The 27,185-nt window shown below is 40.1% G+C and overlaps 1 long non-coding RNA gene across 2 annotated transcripts in view; it reads left to right on the top strand.

The window, feature by feature from the left end:
* The window catches only part of LOC118967829 (uncharacterized), a 351,145-nt gene that overhangs the window by 135,290 nt on the left and 188,670 nt on the right, over positions 1–27,185 (top strand). The window contains exon 1 of one of the 2 annotated variants that reach the window (XR_012128329.1): positions 4,984–5,116. The exons of the other annotated variant lie outside the window; for it this stretch is intronic. This is a non-coding gene — a long non-coding RNA (uncharacterized lncRNA). Of the gene's footprint in view, positions 1–4,983; positions 5,117–27,185 lie in introns of those variants that run through there. 2 annotated transcript variants of the gene reach the window in all.

The raw sequence follows: 27,185 nt of genomic DNA, 5'->3' as shown, positions 1-27,185 counted from the left end.
CCCTCTTGCAAAGGTAACATCAATTTCCATTTTTAAAGGTGCCATCCTTTCCTGTACCAGGAAGAGAAGAATGATTCTTAATCATTTTAGGCAACTCTTATCACTGGCGAGGATACCAACCTGTGTCTGCATAACAAACTTACTAAACAACCCTTATTTACCTTTAGTTTCCTCATATTTATTTATCTTTCCACAATTAATTGCTCCAATCCCAAACCCCTTTCCTTCTCTGCAATTGTCACTTCTGTACAATTTTACCACCCCTTGTTAAAATTGTATATAAACTTCTGTGTCGAATTGCTTCTTTGGAGTTTTCATTTCCTGTGACCCTTCCTCCCCTATGCACATACAATAAGAAATACCAACATCAATAAAATATGTAAACCTTTTCTTCTGTTAATCTGCTTTTTGTCAGTTTAATTTGCAGGCCTCACTACTGAATCTAAAAAGTTAGAGGAAAAAGTTTTTTTTTTCTTCCTCTATATATGTAAGGTTCTGAACTAGGAGTAAAAAGTTCTGCTACATGAATTCAGGTGGCTTAGCAGTACTAGGAGTAAGGGAAAAAAAAAACTAGTCAACTATAATATCAGTGCTAGCCAAAACTTTTCTTTGTGGCTTCCCTTTCAAGTTAATGTCTATCTTTGGTTAGGCTTATAGGAAGAGCAGTAAGTGGGGTCTGTATTAACTAGAGCTCTTTTATAAAGACCAGTATAGAGAATTGCTTGTGTGGAGATCGATTAAAAAATGTCCCCAATCTTTTAACCTTGTCCATGTTTCCATATATTTTGCAATTTGACCATGCAGCTCCTCCTATCAAGAGGTGAAGTCTATTTCTACACCCTTGGAATCAAGCCTTATGATTTGCTTTGGCCTGTAAAGAATGTGGCAGAAATAATAGTTAAACAGTTCTAAGCCTAGACTTCATAAGCCCCTCACACTTTCACTTGGGTTCATGCTTCTGCCATGTAAACAAGCCAGGCTAGCCTGCTGAGTGATGAGAAATACATGGCCTACTCTTTCCTGTCACCCCAGTTAAGAATCAGCCAGTGGCCACACATGAGAGGGGACATGTATACATCATTATGGTATCATACAGGGTATTTTCACTGCCCTAGAAATCCTCTGTCCTCTGACTATTCTTTCCTACCCTCAACCTTTAGCAACCACTGATTGTTTTACTGTCTCTACAGTTTTGCCTATTGCAGATGATATATGGTTGGAATCATACATTATGTAGCTTTTTTTTGACTGGCTTCTTTCGTTTGCATTTATCCTCCATATCTTGTCATGGGTTGATAGCTCATTTCTTTTTAGCCCTGAATGATATTCCATTGTCTGGAGGTATTACATTTTATTTACCCATCACCAATGAAGGATATCTTCATTGTTTCCAAGTTTTGGCAATTATAAGTAAAGCTGTTAATAAACATCTGTATGCAGGCTTTTGTTTGGACATAAGTTTTCAACTCACTGGGGTAAATATCAAGGAGTGTGATTGCTGGATTGCATGGTAAGACTATATTTAATCTTATAAGAAAACGCCAAACTGTCTTCCAAAGGCTGTACCATTTTGCATTCCCACCAGCAATGAATGAGAATTCTTCTTGTCCCACTTTTTTTTTAAGCAGCATTTGGTATTGTTTCTCTTCTGGATTTTTGGAATTCTAGTAGGTGTGTAGTGATATTTCATTGTTTTAATTTGTATTATCTTAATGACCTATAACACTAAGCTTCATTTCATATGTTTCTTTGCCATCTGTATATCTTCTTTGGTGAAGTACTTCATCAAACTTTTGCCCTTTGTTAAATCAAGTATTTCATTTTTTATTAAGATTTAAGAATTCTTTGTCTATTTTGCATAGTGATACTTTGTCAGATGTATCTTTTGTAAATGTTTTCTCCCAGTTTATGGCTTGTTTTCTCATTCATTTGACATTGTCTTCAGCAGAGCAGAAGTTTTTAATTTTAATTGTGTCCAGATTATTAATTATTTCTTTCATGGGTTGCACCTTTGGTATTGTATCTAAAAAGTCATCACCATACCCAAGGTCTTCAAGGTTTTCTCCTGTGTTATCTTCTAGGAGTTTTATAGTTTTGCATTTCATGTTTCAGTCTGTGATCCGTTTTGCAAATATTTTATCTCAACCCTGTATTTTTTTTTTTAAAGCACAGATGGTAGCATACCAAACTCACTGCTCTGCATTATGTTTTATTCACTTAAAATGTTTTGGGGCTTATGATCAATGCATACATGCTGGCTGCATGCCTTTGAAAAGTTCATTCTGATTATGAGATTCTATCTCCTTTCCTCTGGTGTTCCTCAGTGAAACCTGATGTCACATGTTCCCCAGGCACTAGGGAAGGAGTAGACAAATTCAGACCCATATTCCCATTTGGGTAATGAATTGCATTTCAGTATTTAAAAATTTCCATTAAAAAAGCCTGAAGTATATTTCAGTTCTGAATTGCAGAATTTGGTACAATTTATGGTTTAATATTTAAGTTATTTCACTATTGTCTTGGAAAAGAAAAATGCCAGGAGGCACCAAAAGCTAGTAGGATGGTAACCAAGAAAACTGGCTTGCAAATGACGTTTTTGATTCCTCCAACACCCAGGGGAACTTTAAAAGGAGAAAGCATCCATACAATATAGAAGCAGATAAATTAATTTGTTTCTGACTTAAAAAACATATTCCAGGGCCAATGCATCATTTCCATGTTGCATTTTTCTGTCTGAGGCAATGCATGGAATCTGAAAATGTTTATATACATAAAAAATCTAATGAATTTCAAGTCACATGCTCGCAGCAGTGTTATTATATATCAGTGAAACAATCATTGCAAGTAGATTGAATTTAAGCTGTGGAATCAAATGGACCCAAGTTTGCATTTACTAGCCATGTTTCTATAAGAAAGTATTTTAACCCTTGGAGCTTCAGTTTCCTCATCCCTAAAAAGGAGGTAATAAAATCTGCCAAGCAGGGTTGTTGCAAGAATTAAATGAGATAATATATGGAAAGTAACTAGATGGGTGCCTGGCAAATAGTACATGCTCAATTAAATATCATTTAAAATTATACCTAGTAAAGTTCTAGGCATTTTAGCAATTCTTTGACTTCAGTATGAACTCTACAACATCATGAACTCTCAGAGAATATTTGATTAAAAAATATCTAAACTGGGGTTCCATTGCTAGAGCTTCTGCATTTTATTTGCAGATGATAATCTAAGTACAATTTTGTGTGTGATTGTTCCCCAGTTTTTGATATGTCTACAATCATTGACTCATAAGAGTGTGGGCACAAGAGAGACATGTATCATAAGGAAGAGTAAGAGAGGGCAGAGAAGATTGGGATGCAAACAGCTTTTGGACTAGCACTTCTAAAATATTTTATCTGAGAAGACTGATTGATAGAGGCAAAGGGGCATACCTTGAAGCCTGACATATGTGGGTTCAAATCTTGACCCTGACACATAAAGAGTTCTATGGCCTTGGGCATATTCCTTAATTACTGTGGGCAACAGTACTATTACAAGTATAGATCTGCCTGACTCATATGTAACCCACCCACCCCCACCCTAAAGGTTGATCTTATTGTTCAGAACAAAAGTTTTCAACTGATGTGGAAAAACACTTTAAATTTGCCTAAATCTGGTAACTTGGTATCCTCCAGCAAAAAATAGTCCTTTGTGAGCAAAGCTTTCCAGAGGAGTTGTTTCAGCTTCTCAAAGTGTTTTCCTTGCCCTCTCTCCTCCAGATGGTGCTTGGGTGAGAATAACACCTAAATCTGTGGTAGTGGCAGCTTGGTCTCTGGCTTTTGGGTCTTGTGCAGCCTCCTGTGGAGCAGGCCCTGGCCCTATTGGCTCATGGGGCATCCCATGCCGCTGCTGCTGAAGGGTGTCCTGTGTCCATTGGTGGAAGGGGATGGTTCCTGCCCAAGGCTTGGGGCCGAGCACCATGGTCTATGTCCTTTCTGCCCTACCTTAGGCTGATTCCAGCTCTTCCATCACTTCCCCCTACCCCGGATGGGGCACCCAGGTTCTTCTCAATCCCTTCATACCCCACACTGTGGACAGTCAGAAGTGGAAGTGCTAACTCGGGCTCTTGTATCTGGAGCCTCCCCCAACGGTGGCTTTCCTGTTCCCAAACCTTGTGATCTTGGTGCCAGAATGAGTGTGCATCTTCTCCCAAAACTTCTCCCATGTTGCTTCCAGCAACCCCAGGCTTCACCCAAGTAGGCAGATATTCTTTAATTCCTCCAGTCCATCTTGGGCTGAGGTCCAAAGTGGGCAGAGGTTAGAGTTATGAGTCCTTTCTCAGGGAGCTTAGTGATATATTTATCTTCTGAATAGTTCTCAAAATATTTGGTCTTAGGGAGCCCTTTATACTCTGAAAAATTATTGAGACCCCAAAATGCTTCTACCTGAGTGGGTTATATCTATGGATATTCACTAAATTAGAAATTAAAATGAAAAATTTAAATATTTATTATTCTATTTAACAATAACAGTAATAAGCTTATTACTGATTAATATGAATTACATTTTTAAAATAAAGAGTAACTACATTTTCCCTCAAAACTGGTAAGAAAAATGGTTTTACATTTATTTTCAAATCTCAATATCTAGCTTCATAGAAGACAGCTTGATTTTAAACATGTATCTAGCAGAATATATACACTGAAGCATTCAAACTATTGTGATATTATATGTTGCATAGCCTCAAGAAAACCCTGTACCTCTTGAAAGAGCGAGAGTGAAAAAGGCAAATAATGTCTTAATAGGATCATGAAAATAGTTTTGATCTCATGGAGGTCTGAAAGGATCTTGAGGACCCACAGGAGAATCTGAATTATTTTGAGAACTGCGGCTCTAGAACTTTCTCCCTGCACTACCAGAAAAGCTTTCCACATTCCTTTCTTGTCTGATGCTCCTCCTTCTTCCCTAGTGGCATGCTCCTTTACCTTTTCTGGGGCTGAAAACAGTGTGTGGGCAGTAAGAAAAGAGGTTTGATTTTCCAAGAGAGAAAATACCTAGAGGATTATTCAAATATGTTATCCCCGCTACAAAGAAGAAGATGAAAGGAGAGGACGGTTGAAAGTGAAATGTGCTGGGGGTAAGGAGTAGGAACGTTCCTAGTCAAGGGCCTCGTGGGTGGGGTGTCTGCATGCTCACTGTGCCTCGTCTGCCTAGCAAATATGCTCTTTCAGCTACATTTGTCTCCTATCTCTTAAATCTGTGAGACCAGCTCACTTCCCTGATGGTCGGTTGACTAGTTTCTTTCTTTATCATTTTGCTTTCAGGGACCAGAGTAGGAAAGCATCCATGTTTCCTTTCGCATAAGAGTAAACAGATACTATATACTATTAGTGTCTAATAACCAGGATCTATAAACTCAGCCCAGGGTGATAAAGCTGTATGATTTTTTTTTCCCACTGTCTCTCCTGTCAATCCTCCTCTTCCACAGCATCATCAATCAATCAAATGGCTCTTAGAGTTCATTATGTTACCATGGCAATGCTTTCCTGCACAGTTAAAAATAACGCTTCTCTGCTTCTGCTGAAATTTGGAGAGAGCAAGAACCTAATTGCCTGGCAATGCTCACCATGGGAAAACATACCTCGGCAAAGACGATCCAGCCACTTTGTACTGGAGAGTGAGACGAACAGCAATCATTGAGCTTTGTCTCTGTCCCTGGGGATAGTACCTGTGAAAAAGTGAGGCTGCCTCTTGCAGAGCCACGCCGGTGTTTTTCATCACAGACTCACTGGAGGCTTCCCAGTTCTTAGGCTCAGAGAGCCTTGACAAGACATCTTTTCTGCAGTTTGGCAAATCTATGGGGAAGAAGAGAAAAAACAGAATCAATGTAGAAGGCAGGTGGGGAGCTTTAACTGTTCTCTTGGACTCTTTAGATTGCTTAATAAGGAAAAGATACCTGCAGAGATGTCGCCCTAATTTAGGTTCCTCCTGAGACAAGGTTTCAAGGACAAGTAGTTTAGTTGAGAGATGCAGGAACATCAGTGGAGGACAGAATGGAAAGGTAATAGTGAGAGGAAAAGATAACCGATAGGGATGTGTTACCGACTCTGCCATCACTGGGGGTGACTGGGGCTTCTGCAGTGGGAAACTCTCAGAAGTGCAGTAAAACACTTGCCTTTGGGTTATCCTGTCTGAAGAATGAGGAAGCTGGAGGTATTTATACACAGACTCCCAAGGGTCTTTGGTTGAATGCTGCTCCCAAGGGTATTTGTTCCTAGCACCTCTGTTCTGCCACATGGTGCATCGTAGCACGTTGACCCTGCAAAATGCCTGCTAGCACAGTGATGCAGATGCAGCCAGTAGTCTGTGAATAGAGATTAGGGTGAGATACTGAGAGTGTCAGCTACAGGTGATGTTCAGATTGGGGTCTTTATTTTAGAAGTTAAATTCTACTGAAGCAACTTTACAAAAACCTAGCCCCAGTAATAGTGAGTATGAAAATAATAATAGAAGGTGGTTTAAAAAATTTTGTTGTTTTAGTTTGTATTTTTAAAATAGGTATTTTCCTACAGGATGCCTGATATTTGAATAGACATTTGAATCTTCACATCATAAAATAACTTTTTTATCCTCAACCAAACTCTTGGAATTTTAGTTCTTCAAAACTATGCATTTAATTCCCAGATATTTTCATGCCACCATATCAGTATGATCTGCCTTCCCTAAGTATGTTTTGCCTTTTGATTCAGCTCCTTTGAAACTTTCCCTAAGAGGAAGGGGCTGGTATTAGGCACTCAGATTTATCAAGGATCTACTATGTGCCAGGCAGTGTGCTAGGTGATCTCTATAGATCATTTCATTTAAAACTCATAGCCACTCCCTGAGGGTGGTACTATAGTTACCCCATTTTACAGATGGTGAAACTCATTAAAGTTCCACATCTAACACATTTGGGAGCTGGGATTCAAGCTCAGGCTGTCTGTTTTCAGAAAATATGTCTTTAGTTACCTCCGTCATCTTTTTTCCTTTCCTTTAGTTCTTCCAAATCAAAATTGCTGTTTTGGGTTGACATTTTTCAATATTCAGATGGACTATAGTAAAAAATGTCTGGGATTATCTAGGACTAACCCATCTGCAGCTAACCATCTCAGCTGGCTGTGGCTAAGAAGCTTAAAATCAGATACTCAAAAGAAGTCTACTAGCATTCCTCTCTACTCCCCCACCCCACATTCTCCCTCCCGAAGACTGAACAGTGCTAATACTTGCTTTGAAATATTTCTCTCAGATCAAAGTTGTTTGTTTTGTAATTCATGGCAAAAAATTGGGACCTTGGCTGATTTCAGTGTGTCCAGGCCACTAAGGAGATGATGCTTATGGACAATTTACCTTTGGCCAAGTGAACCCTTGCAATCCATCTGTTGCAGAGATACAGGTTTCTTTTAATAAACAAAGCAATGTATTTCAATGTATCCTCTTTGGGTGCAGAAAGAATGGCTTAGAGTATTACCTCAGGTAATTCACTATTTATTTTAAGGGTACATGTACACAGGAAACCAAGAAAAACAGAAGAACCAGATAGGAAAGGCAGGGCCCATAGACTAGAGATAGGTGGATGATTCTGCATTCTAGAGCTTCGAAACTGAGTGCCTCAGCCCCCTCTGCAAATCTGCTGCTTAACCTTTCTGCTCAGTTTTCTCATCTTTAGCTCCAAATAAGTGTACTTCTCTACCTCAGAGCTTCTGTTTGTCTTGCCTTTCTCTCTTTCTTTGTTTTACATGTGGAGCAACATGAATCCTGGTTTGTATCTATATCATGCTATTTCAGTGGCTGTTTTCACAGTTAATTGCCAGTTGCAGTATTTCTTGGCTTTGATGATGAAGGGAGAGAATCAGAGTGGATGACTTTATGTGTTCAAGCCAAGTCATGTCATACATTTAATCAACTTGTGACTTGTTGGCCTTTAAGTCAGGTGACTCCCCCGAGGCCAGTTAGCTTTGGCCAGGTACATGTGGTACAAGTACTTTAGCAAAGGTGTCTTCAGGGGCCATGGGCAGGGCTGGGACCATGATTGAGACCCTCTGTGCTGCTCTTTGGTTTTCATAACCAAATGGTATTTTGCTCCCTGCATTTCTGTTACTGAAAGCATTTGGTCTGATTTCAGGCATTAGTAGAACTACAGATACACTCATCAGTTTTGAGTTGTCTCAAAGCACAGCCATGATATTTTATATCTGAGAAAGGTAATCTAACAGAATTTCTAATCATCCAATGTTTTAGATTTTCCAGGGTCTATTTGAACATCAGGTTACAACATCAGAAAATCACATACCTTGGCTACATTAGTTTACTTCTCTGGAGACATGCCTTCATATAATTATTCGTTAACAAATACTCTTAAGGTTTAATAGAAGAAGTGTTCACATGAAGATCATGTTTGCATCTTTAAAATTGCTTGAAAAGTTGCCTATTATTGTCGTTTAATTGTTCTTTATATAATGATTCATGTAATAATTTTCTTTTATATTTTAGTGCCAGGGAAAAAAATTTGTTTCTATTTTAATGAATGAGAATTACATATTTCATTTCACCTTGCTGCTAGAAAAATATAAAGCAAAATTTAGGATTTAATTATAGTAACTCTCTTTAGTCTGGGTTTCTGGTATAATAATCTTCCCCCTGCTCAAGTACATGTGTTTGATATTTCATCCTTATTTTAATGATTGAAAAGAATATGTGTCCGTTATCTAAACCACTTCAAATACTTTTGGAAGTAGCTAGAATGCAAACAGTAAATATGATTCAACATACACTAATAATACTGCTGCTTCATAGAGTACGTGCTAACAATTTTGAAAATTTCTGGTGCTGTAGTGAGTCTTCAGACTAGTGACTTTTCATCCTCAAACACCTAGTAAGTGGGGCATTAGTTGTGTTCTTCTGCTACTAAGAAAATGTCTGCAGGGCCCCTGGAGCAATCTGATGATGTATTTGTGTTGTAGAAAATTTGAATTTAAGTCCACACAAAGATTTTTACTGAAAGGGGAAAGGCTGAGATTGGTAGCCACTGGTGAAGAATTATTCATTGCCTACAAAGCAATCAAAGAGAACTTGAGAGTAATTGCTCTTTTATTTATATAATTGATGTTGGAGGATGTGAGAGACTTTTGTTAGTTACTTTTAAGCATTTTCCTGTTTCACATTTCTTATGTACATTCTGGAGTGGTGTCTTCCTTCCAGATGCCTTAGCAGCTAGTTGAAAATTAGGTGAATCAATAATCAACCAATATTTTTTGGTTACGTGATATCAATAATGAATTGGTGGATTTTCATTCCCCCAACTAACAATCAAACAGGCTAGTTGTTTTTGGCATTGGTATACCCAACTTCAGTATACAAGTACATGGAAACATACAAGTCCCAGAAAGGAAGCCTCTTTTCTAGATAGCAGCAAGTCATTTGGTCTACCAGGGTTACAAACCTGTTTTCCAATAAATGTTTTTTTGAGCTTTGCATTAAAAAATGAGATTTAGCAGTGGCACAAGCAAAAGTGGTTGTTAGGGTGACGTGCATCTCTGTGGAGTGGTATTTTCTGGGACACAGGCTTTCTCTGCTATTAGATTTAGTGGCATGTGATTGAATTCTTATTTTGAAAATTGCCAAGTCTTAAAACCAGCAGACATGTTAGCCCGCATCCAGCCATCCAGGGGGCTTCATTGGTCTTTGGCCAACCTCTGCTGCAGAGGAAGTTTGATTTATTACCTTGGGACGTTTCTCTAGGCTGTTGGTTCTTTTGGTCTCATTTTGGAGGAGCCGATGCAGTTGCTTTTGGCACCTGAGTTTGTAACCTTTCCCGAATTTCTCCTTCACAGTCTTTTGTCACAGACCCAAATCCCAAAGGCACATGCTAACTCAACCCAGATGCCAGGAAGATACATCCCCAGCTGGGCCGTGTGACCCTAATGAGTGAGCAGCCATATGTACAGTTAATTAAAACTGAAATCGAAATAATAAAATGGCTTTTCAGGGTACACTTAACAATGGCAAGGTTTCCTTTTGTAAAATATGGAAACAACCTCTACAGCCAGCAGGAAAAGGGAGCAAGCTGCTTTTACTAATTCCCTTTTCTTCAAAATCTCAATTTAACAGCTGTAATGTATATGTATGTCATATACTGAAAAGTCCACTGTAACTCCGGGGGGAAAATCCCAGGGCAAAATACCTTTGAAACCGAAATCAGTCAAAGGGAGAAATAAAGTGGGAGAAACCTGTTTATTTCTCACAAGCAGTCCACTCCTGCTCTCCTGTGTTTCTCACAACCCGGCTGCAGAAGAAGAGACCCCCCCTCCTAACCTCTCTGGTCCAGAAAAGCCATGGCTTACCCATTGATATGGACATGGACTACTTCTCTCCACCCCTTGGAAACACCTATTGTATGGAGATGTACTAAGGCCAGGCGAGAGATTCTGAAAATATTGCAATTTTATATACATCCACTGAAAGACATTTTAAGAAAGATTCAGTAAAAAGAAAGCACAGTCTCTGTTCTCAGTGAGCTGGTAGTAGTCTAGTGGGACATTGAAAACTTAAACTCTCCTGGAATGAATGAAGTGTATGAATTTTCTTTTCTATTAGAAAATGTCTCTTACTTTTATGGTGTCCTTACACTGTGCCTGCCTCTGTCTTCTGATGGTTGACTTGTCTCCCTTGCTCAGCTGTGAGATCCAGTGGTTGTACTGGAGCTGCTTGTATTAACCAGGGATGGCTGATTGTTCCCGGATCATGAATGTTGAGTGCCAGTTGCTAAACTCTGGGAAGCCTGATATTGACCATAGAGGGAATATTTACATCACGGAATTTGGCAAATGCTACAAAATCAGGGCTATGAATTTTCAAAGTGTTGGTTTACCAGCACATGAGGTCCTTGAAGTCATCAACGTGGCTTTCATTTTGGATCTCTAGAGCCTTACATTGTCTTGCATGTGGTGGGTACTTGTATTTGATGAATGAATGAAGGAACTATACTTGGTTCTATAGGACTGTGATATAATGAGTTGTAAGAAATAGGTATTTCCCAGAAATATTGGGTCTTTATCCACAGTTCCTGAAAACACTGCAAAGTCAGGGTGTTTTGTCATGTTAATGAGAGACTTTCCGACCCTCAATCAAGGGCAGGGGCTGGAGGTTGAACCAGCCAATGGCCAATAAATTAGTCAGTCATAACTATTTAGTGAAGCCCTCACAAAACCCCTGAGAAGAGTGTGCTCGCTTGCTCTCCTCTGATTTGCCTGCTCTGCTCGGTTGAGTCCTGTGTCTTGGTTGGAGAGCTCCAATGCTTGGGGAACCAGAGCATCTCCATGTGCCACCAAGCCAGGCCCCAAGCTCCACGAGGATAGAAACTCCTTTATCTGGGACCTGCCCTATGTCTCTTTTCATCTGGCTGTTAACTTGTATCCTTTATGGTATCCTTTATTAAACTGATAAACGTTAAGTGTTTTCCTGAGTTCTATGAGCCTCTTTAGCAAATTAATCAGACCTAAGGGGGTGGGGGTCGTGGGAACCTCCAGTCTGTAGCTGATAGGTCAGAAGCACAGGTAACTGCCTGGGGCTTGTGACCTGTGTCTGGACTTGGGGGACAGAGCCCTTAACCTGGGAATCTGGTGTTGTCTCTGGGCAGATAGCATCAGAATTGAGTTGAGCTCTCCAACACCCTGCTGGTGTTCTAGAATTGCTTGGTGTAAGTACATGTGGGAAGACCCCCTCCCACTTACACACACTGGAATCGGGTCCGGGTACCTGAATGAAGTTATACTACTATTACTGCTGTGTATGATATTGTCACTGTTACACATACATGCAGGGAAAAAATACACCATTGCATTTGGTGTTGGACGAGTGGGAATTGCAAGGACACAAATAGAATAAAACCAACCCACCCAGTCTTGCATAATGACACAAGCTATCACAACAATGCACTGATTTTCGAGGCTGTTGAATGGTCCTCACTTCCCACCAATGTGTATCCCTTGCTGCAGTATCTGATTCCCTTATGGATGTCATTTTTAAAGTACAGTACACATTTCAACTGGTTTTAGAGAGAAGTTCACTGGGTGGAGCAAGAGAAGGGGAAGCTGATGGGGGTCAAGACATTGGAGGTAACACATTAGCCAAATAACACATTGAAATGAGGGTAGTTTATCCAGCTGAGACTCCACTTATTATCCTCCACTTTGGCTGGAGCTAAGCAGGATGTGAGATGGGTGAGATTTATTCCTAATCTTTTCTAGACTTCCTTATTCTCTGACCCTTTCTTTATAATCAAGGGCCTTTATGTCATCCTTTATTTGCCTGAGGAAGTCTCTTCTCTTCTTAAAGAAAATAATTCTTTATGCTCTAGACGTTTCTCTCCTTCGCTGTTTTTCTGTTACAGCTTCCTTGTCTTTAGACCATCTCTATGAGCCCGCTATTCCTGGTTATGCTTTTTTTTTTTTTGAGAGGGCATCTCTCATATTTATTGATCAAATGGTTGTTAACAACAATAAAATTCTGTATAGGGGGGTCAATGCTCAATGCACAATCATTAATCCATCTCAAGCCTAGTTCTCGTCAGTCTCCAATCTTCTGAAGCATAAAGAACACGTTCTTACATAGTGAACGAATTCTTACATAGTGAATAAGTTCTTACATGGTGAACAAATTCTTACATAGTGAATAAGTTCTTACATGGTGAACAGTACAAGGGCATTCATCACAGAAACTTTCGGTTCTGATCACGCATTATGAACTATAAACAATCAGGTCAAATATGAATATTTGTTTGATTTTTATACTTGAATTATATGTGGATCCCACATTTCTCCATTTATTATAATTATAATTTTTATTTTTAATAAACTGCTGAAGTGGTAGGTAGATGCAAGATAAAGGTAGAAAACATACTTTAGTGTTGTAAGAGAGCAATTGTAGATGATCAGGTGTGTGCCTGTAGACTATGTGCTAATCCAAGCTAGACAAGGGCAATAAAACATCCATGGATGCAGAAGCTTTCTCTCAACACAGGGGGGGGAGAGGTTCTAAGCTTCACCACTGTTGTTCCCCAATTTCTCAGCTGATGGCCCCCCTGCGACTGTGCCTATCTTAGGTTGTTCCTCCCTTGAGGAATCTTACCCATCTCTGGCTAACCAGTCATCTTCCGGGGCCATACAGGGAAATGTAAAGTTGGTAAGTGAGGGAGGAGACATAATGTTTGAAAAGGTTAGCTTTTTACTTCTTTTCAGATTTATGCCCTGTGGCTCCTATGCCCAGCACTTGTCTCGAGGTATCTTTACCACCTGGAGGAATTATGTTACTCAGTAAATTCGATATGAGGCATGAATTCTATTTAAGGGTTGTAATTAGGAAGAAAGAAGAAAAGCTATAGAGGTAGCATATGGAAGAAAACATGGGAGGATTGATTATTTCTTTGATGTATCTTCTTGTAGAGTACCTTAAGTATGTATAGGTTTTAAACTACTAACTAACTTGCACACACATATTAACATAATAGGAATACGGTGACATAAACAAAGCAAATCTATAATTACCAGCCATCTCCAGTGAAGCCAAGAAAACCATTTAGGCACCCTAGGCATTTGTGAAAATTAGTCTATGATATGATGGATATTGTCCAACTGTACTTGAACAGTCTGAGAGAAATCAGACAAATTAAAGCAACCCATTTCTGGGATCTGTTCACATCCCATATGTTCTTTTAATCGTAGATAGTCCATAGTCATAAGATTTTGGAGTGCTACAACTTGCACCCCTCCCAACTCCTGATTGAGTTCCAACAGTACAGATCCGGTCAAATTCGTTGTCTCACTGTATGCACATGCCAGCCTAGACATCTCCCTCCTCATTCCAATGACAAGTCCAGGAAACGGTGGGGTGGATGCAGCCACAAAGGTAGCATCGCCCGGATCCCTGTGGAGGCTTTTTGATGATCATCCCCCGGCATGAGTCCTCCAGAGAGTGCTGATGCCGGAAGCTCCTCCTCGTATCGTATCTTAGTTCATTCTCTGGGTATCCAAGCTAGGCCTTGATCTTCTGCATAGAAACAAACAGACCCTTTGCCCACACTTTGACATGCCCTCTATACCACTGTGTAGAACTCATTGGAGGTCAGCACACAGGAACTGCTTGTTTAAAATTAAATTTAATTAATTAATTAATTAATTTTAATTTTAATTTTTATTAAGAGAAAGGAATATTATCAGAAAAGAGTGCCTCCATAGCTGATCATCTGACACCCTTTAAGTGTTCAACATTAAGGATATTTAAAGCATGTGTTAATCTTTGATTTACCAATTGTTTTATCCTATCAAGGAGTAATCCCCCTTTTCTTTCTTTCTTTCTTTTTTTTTTAATCTTTAATCTACACTTACATGAAGAATACTATGTTTACGATGCTCTCCCCTATATCAGGTCCCCCCTAAAAACCACCTTATGGTCACTGTCCATCAGCATAACAAAATGTAGAATCACTACTTGTCCTCTCTGTGTTGTAGAGCCCTCCCTCCCCTTTCTCCCACTCCCCCTTGCATGCTAATCTTAATACCCACTTCTTCTTACCCCCCTTTTCCCCCCCTGCTCACCCATCCTCCCCACTTCCTTTCCCTTTGGTAGCTGTTAGTCCATTTTTGGATTCTGTAATTTCGCTGCTGTTTTGTTCCTTCAGTTTTTCCTTTGTTCTTATACTCCTCAGATGAGTGAAATCATTTGGTATTTCTCTTTCTCCGCTTGGCTTATTTCACTGAGCATAATACTCTCCAGCTCCATCCATGTTGCTGCAAATGGTAGGATTTTTCCTCTTCTTATGGCTGAGTAGTATTCCATTGTGTATATGTACCACATCTTCTTTATCCATTCATCTACCAATGGACACTTACGTTGCTTCCAATTCTTGGCTATTGTAAATAGTGCTGCGATAAACATAGGGGTGCATCTGTCTTTCTCAAACTTGATTGCTGCGTTCTTAGGGTAAATTCCTAGGAGTGGAATTCCTGGGTCAAATGGTAGGTCTGTTTTGAGCATTTTGATGAACCTCCATACTGCTTTCCACAATGGTTGAACTAATTTACATTCCCACCAGCAGTGTAGGAGGGTTCTCCTTTCTCCACAGCCTCGCCAACATTTGTTGTTGTTTGTCTTTTGGATGGCAGCTATCCTTACTGGTGTGAGGTGATACCTCATTGTAGTTTTAATTTGCATTTCTCTGATAATTAGTGATGTGGAGCATCTTTTCATGTGTCTCTTGGCCATCTGTATTTCTTTTTTAGAGAACTGTCTGTTCAGTTCCTCTGCCCATTTTTTAATTGGGTTATTTGTTTTTTGTTTGTTGAGGCATGTGAGCTCTTTATATATTCTGGACGTCAAGCCTTTATCGGATCTGTCATTTTCAAATATATTCTCCCATACTGTAGGGTTCCTTTTTGTTCTATTGATGGTGTCTTTCGCTGTACAGAAGCTTTTCAGCTTGATATAGTCCCACTTGCTCATTTTTGCTGTTGTTTTCCTTGCCCGGGGAGATATGTTCAAGAAGAGGTCACTCATGTTTATGTCTAAGAGGTTTTTGCCTATGTTTTTTTCCAAGAGTTTAATGGTTTCATGACTTACATTCAGGTCTTTGATCCATTTTGAGTTTACCTTGGTATATGGGGTTAGACAATGGTCCAGTTTCATTCTCCTACATGTAGCTGTCCAGTTTTGCCAGCACCATCTGTTGAAGAGACTGTCATTTTGCCATTGTATGTCCATGGCTCCTTTATCAAATATTAATTGACCATATTTGTTTGGGTTAATGTCTGGAGTCTCTAATCTGTTCCACTGGTCTGTGGCTCTGTTCTTGTGCCAGTACCAAATTGTCTTGATTACTATGGCTTTGTAGTAGAGCTTGAAGTTGGGGAGTGAGATCCCCCCTACTTTATTCTTCTTTTTCAGGATTGCTTTGGCTATTCGGGGTCTTTGGTGTTTCCATATGAATTTTTGAATTATTTGTTCCAATTCATTGAAGAATGTTGCTGGTAATTTGAGAGGGATTACATCAAATATGTGTATTGCTTTGGGCAGGATGGCCATTTTGACAATATTAATTCTTCCTAGCCATGAGCATGGGATGAGCTTCCATTTATTAGTGTCCCCTATAACTTCTCTTAAGAGTGACTTGTAGTTTTCAGAGTATAAGTCTTTCACTTCTTTGGTTAGGTTTATTCCTAGGTATTTTATTCTTTTTGATGCAATGGTGAATGGAATTGTTTTCCTGATTTCTCTTTCTATTGATTCATTGTTAGTGTATAGGAAAGCTACAGATTTCTGTGTGTTAATTTTGTATCCTGCAACTTTGCTGTATTCCGATATCAGTTCTAGTAGTTTTGGAGTGGAGTCTTTAGGGTTTTTTATGTACAGTGTCATATCATCTGCAAATAGTGACAGTTTAACTTCTTTACCAATCTGGATTCCTTGTATTTCTTTGTTTTGTCTGATTGCCGTGGCTAGGACCTCCAGTACTATGTTAAATAACAGTGGGGAGAGTGGGCATCCCTGTCTTGTTCCCAATCTCAGAGGAAGTGCTTTCAGCTTCTCGCTGTTCAGTATAATGCTGGCTATGGGTTTATCATATATGGTCTTTATTATGTTGAGGTACTTGCCCTCTATTCCGATTTTGCTGAGAGTTTTTATCATGAATGGATGTTGAATTTTGTCAAATGCTTTTTCAGCATCTATGGAGATGATCATGTGGTTTTTGTCTTTCTTTTTGTTGATGTGGTGGATGATGTTGATGGATTTTCGAATGTTGTGCCATCCTTGCATCCCTGGGATGAATCGTACTTGGTCATGGTGTATGATCCTTTTGATATACTGTTGAATTCTGTTTGCTAATATTTTATTAAGTATTTTTGCATGTACATTCATCAGGGATATTGGTCTGTAATTTTCTTTTTTGTAGGTTCTTTGCCTGGTTTTGGTATTAGGGTGATGTTGGCTTCATAGAATAAGTTTGGGAGTATTCCCTCTTCTTCTATTTTTTGGAACACTTTAAGGAGAATGGGTATTATGTCTTCTCTGTGTGTCTGATAAAATTCTGAGGTAAATCCGTCCGGCCCCGGGGTTTTGTTCTTGGGTAGTATTTTGATTACCGTTTCAATTTCTTTGCTTGTAATTGGTTTGTTTAACTTTTGTGTTTCTTCCTTGGTCAGTCTTGGGAGGTTATATTTTTCTAGGAAGTTGTCCATTTCTTCTAGGTTTTCCAGCTTTTTGACATATAGGTTTTCATAGTAGTCTTTAATAATTCTTTGTATTTCTGTGGAGTCTGTCGTGATTTTTCCATTCTCATTTCTGATTATGTTGATCTGTGTTGATTCTCTTTTTCTCTTAATAAGTTGGGCTAAAGGCTTATCTATTTTGTTTATTGTCTCAAAGAACCAGCTCTTGGTTTCGTTGATTTTTGCTATTGTTTTATTCTTCTCAATTTTGTTTATTTCTTCTCTGATCTTTATTATGTCCCTCCTTCTGCTGACCTTAGGCCTCATTTGTTCTTCTTTTTCCAGTTTTGATAATTGTGATGTTAGACTATTCATTTGGGATTGTTCTTCCTTCTTCAAGTGTGCCTGGATTGCTATATACTTTCCTCTTAAGACTGCTTTCACTGCGTCCCACAGAAGTTGGGCCTTAATGTTGTTGTTGTCATTTGTTTCTATATATTCCTTAATCTCTATTTTGATTTGTTCATTGATCCATTGATTATTTAGTAGCATGTTGTTAAGCCTCCATGTGTTTGTGAGCCTTTTTTTTTTCTTTGTAGAATTTATTTCTACTTTTATACCTTTGTGGTCTGAAAAATTGGTTGGTAGAATTTCAATATTTTGGAGTTTACTGAGGCTCTTTTTGTGTGCTAGTATGTGGTCTATTCTGGAGAATGTTCCATGTGCACTTGAGAAGAATGTATATCCTGTTGCTTTTGGATGTAGAGTTCTATAGATGTCTATTAGGTCCATCTGTTCTAGTGTGTTGTTCAGTGCCTGTGTGTCCTTACTTATTTTCTGCCCGGTGGATCTATCCTTTGGGGTGAGTGGTGTGTTGAAGTCTCCTAAGATGAATGTATTGCAGTCTATTTCCCTCTTTAGTTCTGTTAGCATTTGCTTCATATATGCCGGTTCTCCTGTATTGGGTGCATATATATTTAGAATGGTTATATCCTCTTGTTGGACTGAGCCCTTTATCATTATGTAGTATCCTTCTTAATCTCTTGTTACTTTCTTTGTTTTGAAGTCTATTTTGTCTGATATTAGTACTGCAACCCCTGCTTTCTTCTCACTGTTGTTTGCCTGAAATATGTTTTTCCATCCCTTGACTTTTACTCTATGCTTGTCTTTGGGTTTACGGTGAGTTTCTTGTAAGCAGCATATAGATGGGTCTTGCTTTTTTATCCATTCTATTACTCTGTGTCTTTTGATTGGTGCATTAAGTCCATTTACATTTAGGGTGACTATTGAGAGATATGTACTTATTGCCATTGCAGGCTTTAGATTCGTGGTTACCAAAGGTTCAAGGTTAACTTCTTTAGTATCTTACTGCCTAACTTAGCTTGCTTATTGAGCTGTTATATACACTGTCTGTAGATTCTTTTCTTCTCTCCCTTCTTATTCCTCCTCCTCCATTCTTCATATGTCATATGTTTTGTTCTGTGCTCTTTTTAGGAGTGCTCCCATCTACAGCAGTCCCTGTAGGATGCCCTGTAGAGGTAGTTTGTGGGAAGCAAATTCCCTCAGCTTTTGCTTGTCTGGGAATTGTTTAATCCCGCCATCATATTTAAATGATAGTCGTGCTGGATACAGTATCCTTGGTTCAAGGCCCTTCTGTTTCATTGCATTAAGTATATCATGCCATTCTCTTCTGGCCTGTAGGGTTTCTGTTGAGAAGTCTGATGTTAGCCTGATTGGTTTTCCTTTATTGGTGACCTTTTTCTCTCTAGCTGCCTTTAAAACTCTTTCCTTGTCCTTGATCCTTGCCATTTTAATTACTATGTGTCTTGGTGTTGTCCTCCTTGGATCCTTTCTGTTGGGGGTTCTGTGTAATTCCGTGGTCTGTTCGATTATTTCCTCCCCCAGTTTGGGGAAGTTTTCAGCAATTATTTCTTCAAAGAGACTTTCTATCCCTTTTCCTCTTTCTTCTTCTTCTGGTACCCCTATAATACGAATATTATTCCTTTTGGATTGGTCACCTAGTTCTCTTAGTGTTGTTTCATTCCTGGAGATCCTTTTATCTCTCTCTATGTCAGCTTCTATATGTTCCTGTTCTCTGGCTTCTATTCCTTCAATGGCTTCTTGCATCTTATCCATTCTGCTTATAAATCCTTCCAGGGATTGTTTCACTTCTGTGATCTCCTTCCTGACATCTGTGATCTCCCTCCGGACTTCATCCCATCGCTCTTGCATGTTTTTCTGCATCTCATCCCATTGCTCTTGCATTTTTCTCTGCATCTCTGTCAGCATGTTCATGATTTTTATTTTGAATTCTTTTTCAGGAGGACTGGTTAGGTCTGTCTCCTTCTCAGGTGTTGTCTCTGTGATGTTTGTCTGCCTGTAGTTTTGCCTTTTCATGGTGATAGAGATAGTTTGCAGAGCTGGTACAAGTGACTGCTGGAAGAGCTTCCCTTCTTGTTGGTTTGTGGCCTTCCTCTCCCCCTTTGCAAGGCTCTGGGTTCTTGCAGGTGTGGATGTGGTCTGGATGTTTGTCCTGTGTCCTCTGGTCTCTATTTTAGGAAGATTTTTCTTTGTTATATTTTAATACCTCTATGTGTTTTTGGGAGGTGATTTCCACTGCTCTATTCACGCCACCATCCTGGCTTCGCTCCCCCTGTTTGCTAATATTTTATTGAGTATTTTTGCATCTACATTCATCAGGGCTATTGGTGTGTAATTTTCTTTTTTGGTGGGGTCTTTGCCTGGTTTTGGTATTAGGGTGATGTTGGCTTCATAGAATGCGTTTGGGAGTATTCCCTCCTCTTCTATTTTTTGGCACACTTGATGGAGAATGGGTATTATGTCTTCTCTGTGTGTCTGATAAAATTCTGAGGTAAATCCGTCCGGCCCTGGGGTTTTGTTCTTGGGTAGTTTATTGATTACCATTTCAATTTCTTTGCTCATAATTGGTTTGTTTAACTTTTGTGTTTCTTCCTTGGTCAGTCTTGGGAGGTTGTATTTTTCTAGGAAGTTGTCCATTTCTTCTACGTTTTCCAGCTTGTTTGCATATAGGTTTTCATAGTAGTCTTTAATAATTCTTTGTATTTCTGTGGGGTCTGTCGTGGTTTTTCCATTCTCATTTCTGATTATCTTAATTTGTGTTGATTATCTTTTTCTCTTAATAAGTTTGGCTAGAGGCTTATCTATTTTGTTTATTTTCTCAAAGAACCAGCTATTGGTTTTGTTGATTTTTGCTATTGTTTTATTCTTCTCAATTTTGTTTATTTCTTCTCTGATCTTTATTATGTCCCTCCTTCTGCTGACTTTAGGCCTCATTTGTTCTTCTTTTTCCAGTTTCGATAATTGTGATGTTAGACTATTCATTTGAGATTGTTCTTCCTTCTTCAGGTGTCCCTGGATCACTATATACTTTCCTCTTAAGACTGCTTTTGCTGCATCCCACAGAAGCTGGGCTTTGTGTTGTTGTTGTCATTTGTTTCTATATATTTCTTGATCTCTATTTTGATTTGTTCATTGATCCATTGATTATTTAGAAGCATGTTGTTAAGCCTCCATATGTTTGTGAGACTTTTTGTTTTCTTTGTAGAATTTATTTCTACTTTTATACCTTTGTGGTCTGAAAAATTGGTTGGTAGAATTTCAATATTTTGGAATTTACTGAGGCTCTTTTTCTGAGCTAGTATGTGGTCTATTCTGGAGAATGTTCTGTGTGCACTTGAGAAGAATGTATATCCTGTTGCTTTTGGATGTAGAGTTCTATAGATGTCTATTAGGTCCATCTGTTCTAGTGTGTTGTTCAATGCCTGTGTGTCCTTATTTATTTTCTGCCCGGTGGATCTATCCTTCGGGGTGAGTGGTGTGTTGAAGTCTCCTAAGATGAATGCATTGCAGTCTATTTCCCTCTTTAGTTCTGTTAGTATTTGTTTCACAAATGCTGGTTCTCCTGTGTTGGGTGCATATATATTTAGAATGGTTATATCCTCTTGTTGGACTGAGCCCTTTATCATTATGTAGTGTCCTTCTTTATCTCTTGTTACTTTCTTTGTTTTGAAGTCTATTTTGTCTGATATTAGTACTGCAACCCCTGCTTTCTTCTCACTGTTGTTTGCCTGAAATATGTTTTTCCATCCTTTGACTTTTAGTTTGTGCTTGTCTTTGGTTTTGAGGTGAGTTTCTTGTAAGCAGCATATAGATGGGTCTTGCTTTTTTATCCATTCTATTACTCTGTGTCTTTTGATTGGTGCATTAAGTCCATTTACATTTAGGGTGACTATTGAGAGATATGTACTTATTGCCATTGCAGGCTTTAGATTCGTGTTTACCAAAAGTTCAAGCTTCTTTAGTATCTTACTGCCTAACTTAGCTTGCTTATTGAGCTGTTATGTACACTGTCTGTAGATTCTTTTCTTCTCTCCCTTCTTATTCCTCCTCCTCCATTCTTCATATGTCATATGTTTTGTTCTGTGCTCTTTTTAGGAGTGCTCCCATCTACAGCAGTCCCTGTAGGATGCCCTGTAGAGGTGGTTTGTGGGAAGCAAATTCCCTCAGGTTTTGCATGTCTTGGAATTGTTTAATCCCACCATCATATTTAAATGATAGTCATGCTGGATACAGTATCCTTGGTTCAAGGCCTTTCTGTTTCATTGAATTAAATATATCATGCCATTCTCTTCTGGCTTTTAGGGTTTCTGTTGAGTAGTCTGATATTAGTCTGATGTGATGGGTTTTCCTTTAAAGGTGACCTTTTTCTCTCTAGCTGCCTTTAAATCTCTTTCCTTGTCCTTGATCCTTGCCATTTTAATTATTATGTGTCTTGGTGTTGTCCTCCTTGGATCCTTTCTGTTGGGGGTTCTGTGTAATTCCGTGGTCTGTTCGATTATTTCCTCCCCCAGTTTGGGGAAGTTTTCAGCAATTATTTCTTCAAAGAGACTTTCTATCCTTTTTCCTCTTTCTTCTTCTTCTGGTACCCCTATAATACAAATATTATTCCTTTTGGATTGGTCACATAGTTCTGTTAGTGTTGTTTCATTCCTGGAGATCCTTTTATCTCTCTCTGTGTCAGCTTCTATATGTTCCTGTTCTCTGGCTTCTATTCCTTCAATGGCCTCTTGCATCCTTTCCATTCTGCTTATAAATCCTTCCAGGGATTGTTTCACTTCTGTGATCTCCTTCCTGACATCTGTGATCTCCCTCCGGACTTCATCCCATCGCTCTTGCATGTTTTTCTGCATCTCATCCCATTGCTCTTGCATTTTTCTCTGCATCTCTGTCAGCATGTTCATGATTTTTATTTTGAATTCTTTTTCAGGAGGACTGGTTAGGTCTGTCTCCTTCTCAGGTGTTGTCTCTGTGATGTTTGTCTGCCTGTAGTTTTGCCTTTTCATGGTGATAGAGATAGTTTGCAGAGCTGGTACGAGTGAAAGCTGGAAGAGCTTTCCTTCTTGTTGGTTTGTGGCCTTCCTCTCCTGGGAGAATAGCGACCTCTAGTGGCTTATGCTTGGCAGCTCTGTGCAGACAGGGCTTCTGCTTCCTGCCCGGTTGCTATGGGGTTTATCTCTGCTGTTGCAGTGGGCGTGGCCTGGCTGGGGCTGCTCCTCCAAAACGGTGGAGCCCCGTTGGAGGTGGAGTGGCCGTGAGGCTATTTATCTCCATAATGGGCCTCTGTGCTCCCTGTTGCCCAGGGGGTTAGAGTGCCCAGTAATCCCCTGATTCCCTGCCTCTGGGCTAAGTGTCCTGTCTTGCCCCTTTAAGACTTCCAAAAAGCACTCTTCAAACCAAAACAACAACAGCAACAACGAAAGAGGAAAAAAAAGGATTTTCTTTGTCCTCAGGCGCCGATCTCAGGCACCTGCTCACTAGTTTTGCTGCCTTCTTTCCCTAGTATTGGGGTCCCTGTCCCTTTAAGGCTTCCAAAAAGCACTCGCCAAACAAAAAGGGAAAAACGTGTGATTTTCTTTGTCCTCAGGCGCCGTTCTCAGGCACCTGCTCACTGGTCTTGCTGCCCTGTTTCCCTGGTATTGGGGTCCCTGTCCCTTTAAGGTTTCCAAAAAGCACTAGCCAAAGAAGAAAAAAAACCCCACTCCTGTTTCTTTCCACCTGCCTGGAGCCTGGGGGAGGGGTGCTCGGGTCCCGCCGGGCTGGGGCTTGTATCTTACCCCCTTCGCGAGGTGCTGGGTTCTTGCAGGTGTGGATGTGGTCTGGATGTTGTCCTGTGTCCTCTGGTCTCTATTTTAGGAAGATTTGTCTTTGTTATATTTTCATAATTCTATGTGGTTTTGGGAGTAGAGTTACGCTGCTCTACTCACGCTGCCATCCTGGCTCTGCCCCCCTGGTTATGCTTTTATGTGTTATTTTAAGCAGGGTGCAATTGCAATTCAGTGGAAACTCATGAAAACGGTAAAGACTGAACCCAAAGCACCAAAAGACCCAGTGATGGTGTATCAGGTACTGTGAGAGATACATGGGGAAGATGTTAGCATCGGGGCAGAGGACATTCATTCTAGGAGGTATGCTTTAAGTCATATCACATAAGCAGTTGCCTCTACTGCCTACTGTAACAGAGGTTCTGATTCACCTTTGCTAGATCAGGGACCTGATGAGGTAGGACTTGGCATGGGTAAATTTTGATGAAGGAAGAGAAGAGGAACAAGTCTGGGGTAGGAGAGATGCTCCCTACCACATGGTCTTGGATATTGGGAGGGAATGAGGAATATGGAGTGTGGGTGTATGCTGGGGGCTGGGGTTTGGTCTGGGAGGGGAACCTCTGAAAGGAATTGGGGGAGGGGTGACAGAAGAGTATAGCATCTCAGAGACAAACATGGCTTGAAGCCAGCCTTATTCCCACTGTGTTTGTTCTTGTTCTACCCACAATTTGCTAGTTTTTATAACTGCAGAAAACTTGTAATGGGACAAGCTTCTCACAGGTGATGTGAGGTTTTGTGCTGGGGCCTATGTACATTGGATTCCCCTTTCTTGGGGGAGTGTCTTGTTTCAGGGTCCCCTCATTCTCCCAAGGCTTCAGGAAGAAGGCAGGTCCAAACTGAAAGGGAATCTGAAAAAAGGCTTTTTATTGTCTTTTAGAAGACTTTGGAAAATAATTTTGTTTATAACAAAAAGCAAAGGAGGCAGAATCTTTTTATTAAAATTCATTCATTTATCTAAACATGTCTTTATTCCTTAGACATGCTGTGAGGAGCTGGCAGGTGGGGAAAATCCAATTCCTCAAAAATGGTTTTTAGTGTTTATAAGGTTTACATAGAGATTTCAGCAAGACTTCAGAAAATTGCATCTCCTCCCTTGACGATGGCTCTCTTTCTGGGGAAGACCATGAGCTAAAGCATAGTTGGAGAAAGCAGCTTCACTTTTTTCCTTCCCTGGGATGGCAACTGATAAGTAGTATTTTTGAAATAATGTGGATAGGGGAATAGTTCTAATGCAGCAGTGATTTGTACCGAGGTGCTTGTGCCAATGTGTTGGTTTGTAGCATATTGTACAAAGCTCAAATGGAAGCTACTTTCTCTTTAAAGGTGTCCAGTGTGAGTACTAATGGAATAATAAAAGTGCACATAAATGCATGGAGTAATCATTATATGTTGGGTCCTGTGTGTTAAGGGCTTTCCATGGATCATCCCACTTAGTCTTTTAACAACCCTTTGAAGTTACCACTATAACCATTCCCACTTTACAGGTGAGGAAACTGAGGCACAGATTATTTAAATAGCTTTCCACTGGTTAGTGGTGGAGATGAGATTACACATCCTAGCAGTCTCACTCCTTAGCCTATGCTTCTAACCATTACACTTACACTTCCCTGTCTCCTAGCAGCAGAAGGCAGGGAACAAACTTCAGTAGCAGCATTCATTGAGCACCTACTATATGCCAGGTCCTGCACTGAGTCTCTTCCATGCATTATTCACTTGTTTTTTTAACAACACTATGAAGTTGGTACTGTTGTCTTCCCATTTTACAGAAGAGGAAACTGAGACATAGGTCACATAATTAGCATACTGGATCTGGGGGGATGGTGGTGATGAAGCATCAGCTGGGCTTGAGCCACTACAATTGAACTACTACAAGTCCATTAGAGTGACTAAAAACACTAGCAAGAGACATATACTAGTTTTCATAAAGGCTAACCTCAGGGTCTCACATGATTGGTTGTGAATATGCTTGGACCAAGCAAAAATATGTGATTTCTCTCACTCATAGAGGCCACCCTGGGGTAGCACTGAGGCTGCTGATCTGCCTCTCTCTGCAACTAATTCCCACACCAGGCTATCCTCTCAGTGCTCTGAGCATCTCACTGCCTGAAGCTCAGCTGTGGGTGCTAGGGAGTCGAAGCCTTTTGGTGCTGCCTGGAGGTGAAGGTGGGTGGACAGATATTGTCTTTGGTTTGTTTGTAAGGTTGGTATAATAAATAAACAAGAAATAGAGATTTCATGTTCTTCTACATTATTTGGTTCCAGTGTCCAATATTATTCTCCAACCTTTACAGGCAAGAAAAGAGACCAGCAACAATGGGATGTGAAAGTTGCTAAAGCAGTGTTCCAGTGTGACAAAGATGCTTACACCCAGGAGCCATGTGGTCATATTCAGGGACACACGTTTACTGAATGTGTCTTTGGCTTAGCAAGATAGAGTGTTGGCTGATTTCTATCATTTGTCTCCTACAGAACTTGAACTTACAGTGCCCCCCAAATCTGGTGCTATGGGTATTAAGCTGATGGTTCCTGCTTCCTTCCTCCAATTTCTTTTATCCCTACACAATCCTTAATTTTTATGACTGGGGGGGGGATGGGCCATCTCAGTGATTGATGAAGTGAGAGAGGCATTGATGAATGAAAGGTATAAACATGGCTTACTAGCTGAAGAATCACTACTTGTGTTTGAATTATTTTCCTGGTCATAGAAACAGACTTGGAATGATTCATCCATGGCTTCTAGATTACACTAGAAGCAAGTGTAATCCAAATTTCCTCAAGCCTACTGAGTTTACATGGCTAGGGGACTCAAGTGCCCTGCTCATGCCACCAGCTGTGTAGTGAATGACCTTCAGTGCCAATCAGGCTTCCACCAAGTTATTGCTGGATCCTCTGGGGCTGCCTCACACGAGCTCATGAGCAGTGTTTCCATTTTGGACCCTCTTGTCAATGTGGTTTGAGGGCAGTAACTCATTGCTGCCATTGTACAATCTCCTGAGGCTTCCCAAATCACAAAACCTAATGTGCCCATGGTGCCTGGCCTATCTGCAGTTCTTTCTGCACCTAAACCATCCATGCAGAGGTGAAGCCATGCTCAGTGTGATGGTGTATGCCTCTTCGCCCTTGCATGGGTCTCTGAGTCTTCCAGAGTCCTTCCCTCATATGGTGTCTCTGTCTTCTATGTGTCGCCTTCTCCAAGGCCTCAGACATGAGTGTGTGGGACTGGCTGGAGTCAGTATTAGACATGGACTCTCCACCAGCTCACTGAATGTGCCCAGACAAAGCAAATCCCAGGAGTAGATGCAAATTAGTATGGAATTGGGATCCTATCCTCTCATGTAATTTCAAGATTATTTCCAGACAGATCCAGCTCAAGGATTAGAGTGAGGCTAACATTCCCACTCAGTCCTGGGACACACTGCTTTGGCTCTGTAGCTCCATACTCCGGCTGTGCTGTGTGTTGTCCCAGGTGTATGGCATCCACATCTTTGGGGTGCTTGTTAAAAATGCAGAATCTCAGGCTCCAGCCCAGACCTACTAAATCCAAATCCGCATTTTAACCATAACCCCAGGTGATTTACATGCACATTAAAGTCTGAGAAGCACAACTCTGGATCCTGACTGACAGATCAGACTGTACCAAAGAAAGGTTGCTAAAGTGAACCTCCAGATTTGGGGAGCCATGCAGCATAGCACGTTTCATGTAAATCCAGTGTTTGCTTGCTATTAACTATCTACAGAGACTTTTTTCTGTCTTTATTTACCATTT

Source organism: Manis javanica, chromosome 2 (assembly GCF_040802235.1).
Source record: "Manis javanica isolate MJ-LG chromosome 2, MJ_LKY, whole genome shotgun sequence".
In the NCBI taxonomy this organism is placed as follows: domain Eukaryota; kingdom Metazoa; phylum Chordata; class Mammalia; order Pholidota; family Manidae; genus Manis; species Manis javanica.
Note: the sequence above shows the minus strand (reverse complement) of the source record. Positions and strands in the feature narration are given on the sequence as shown.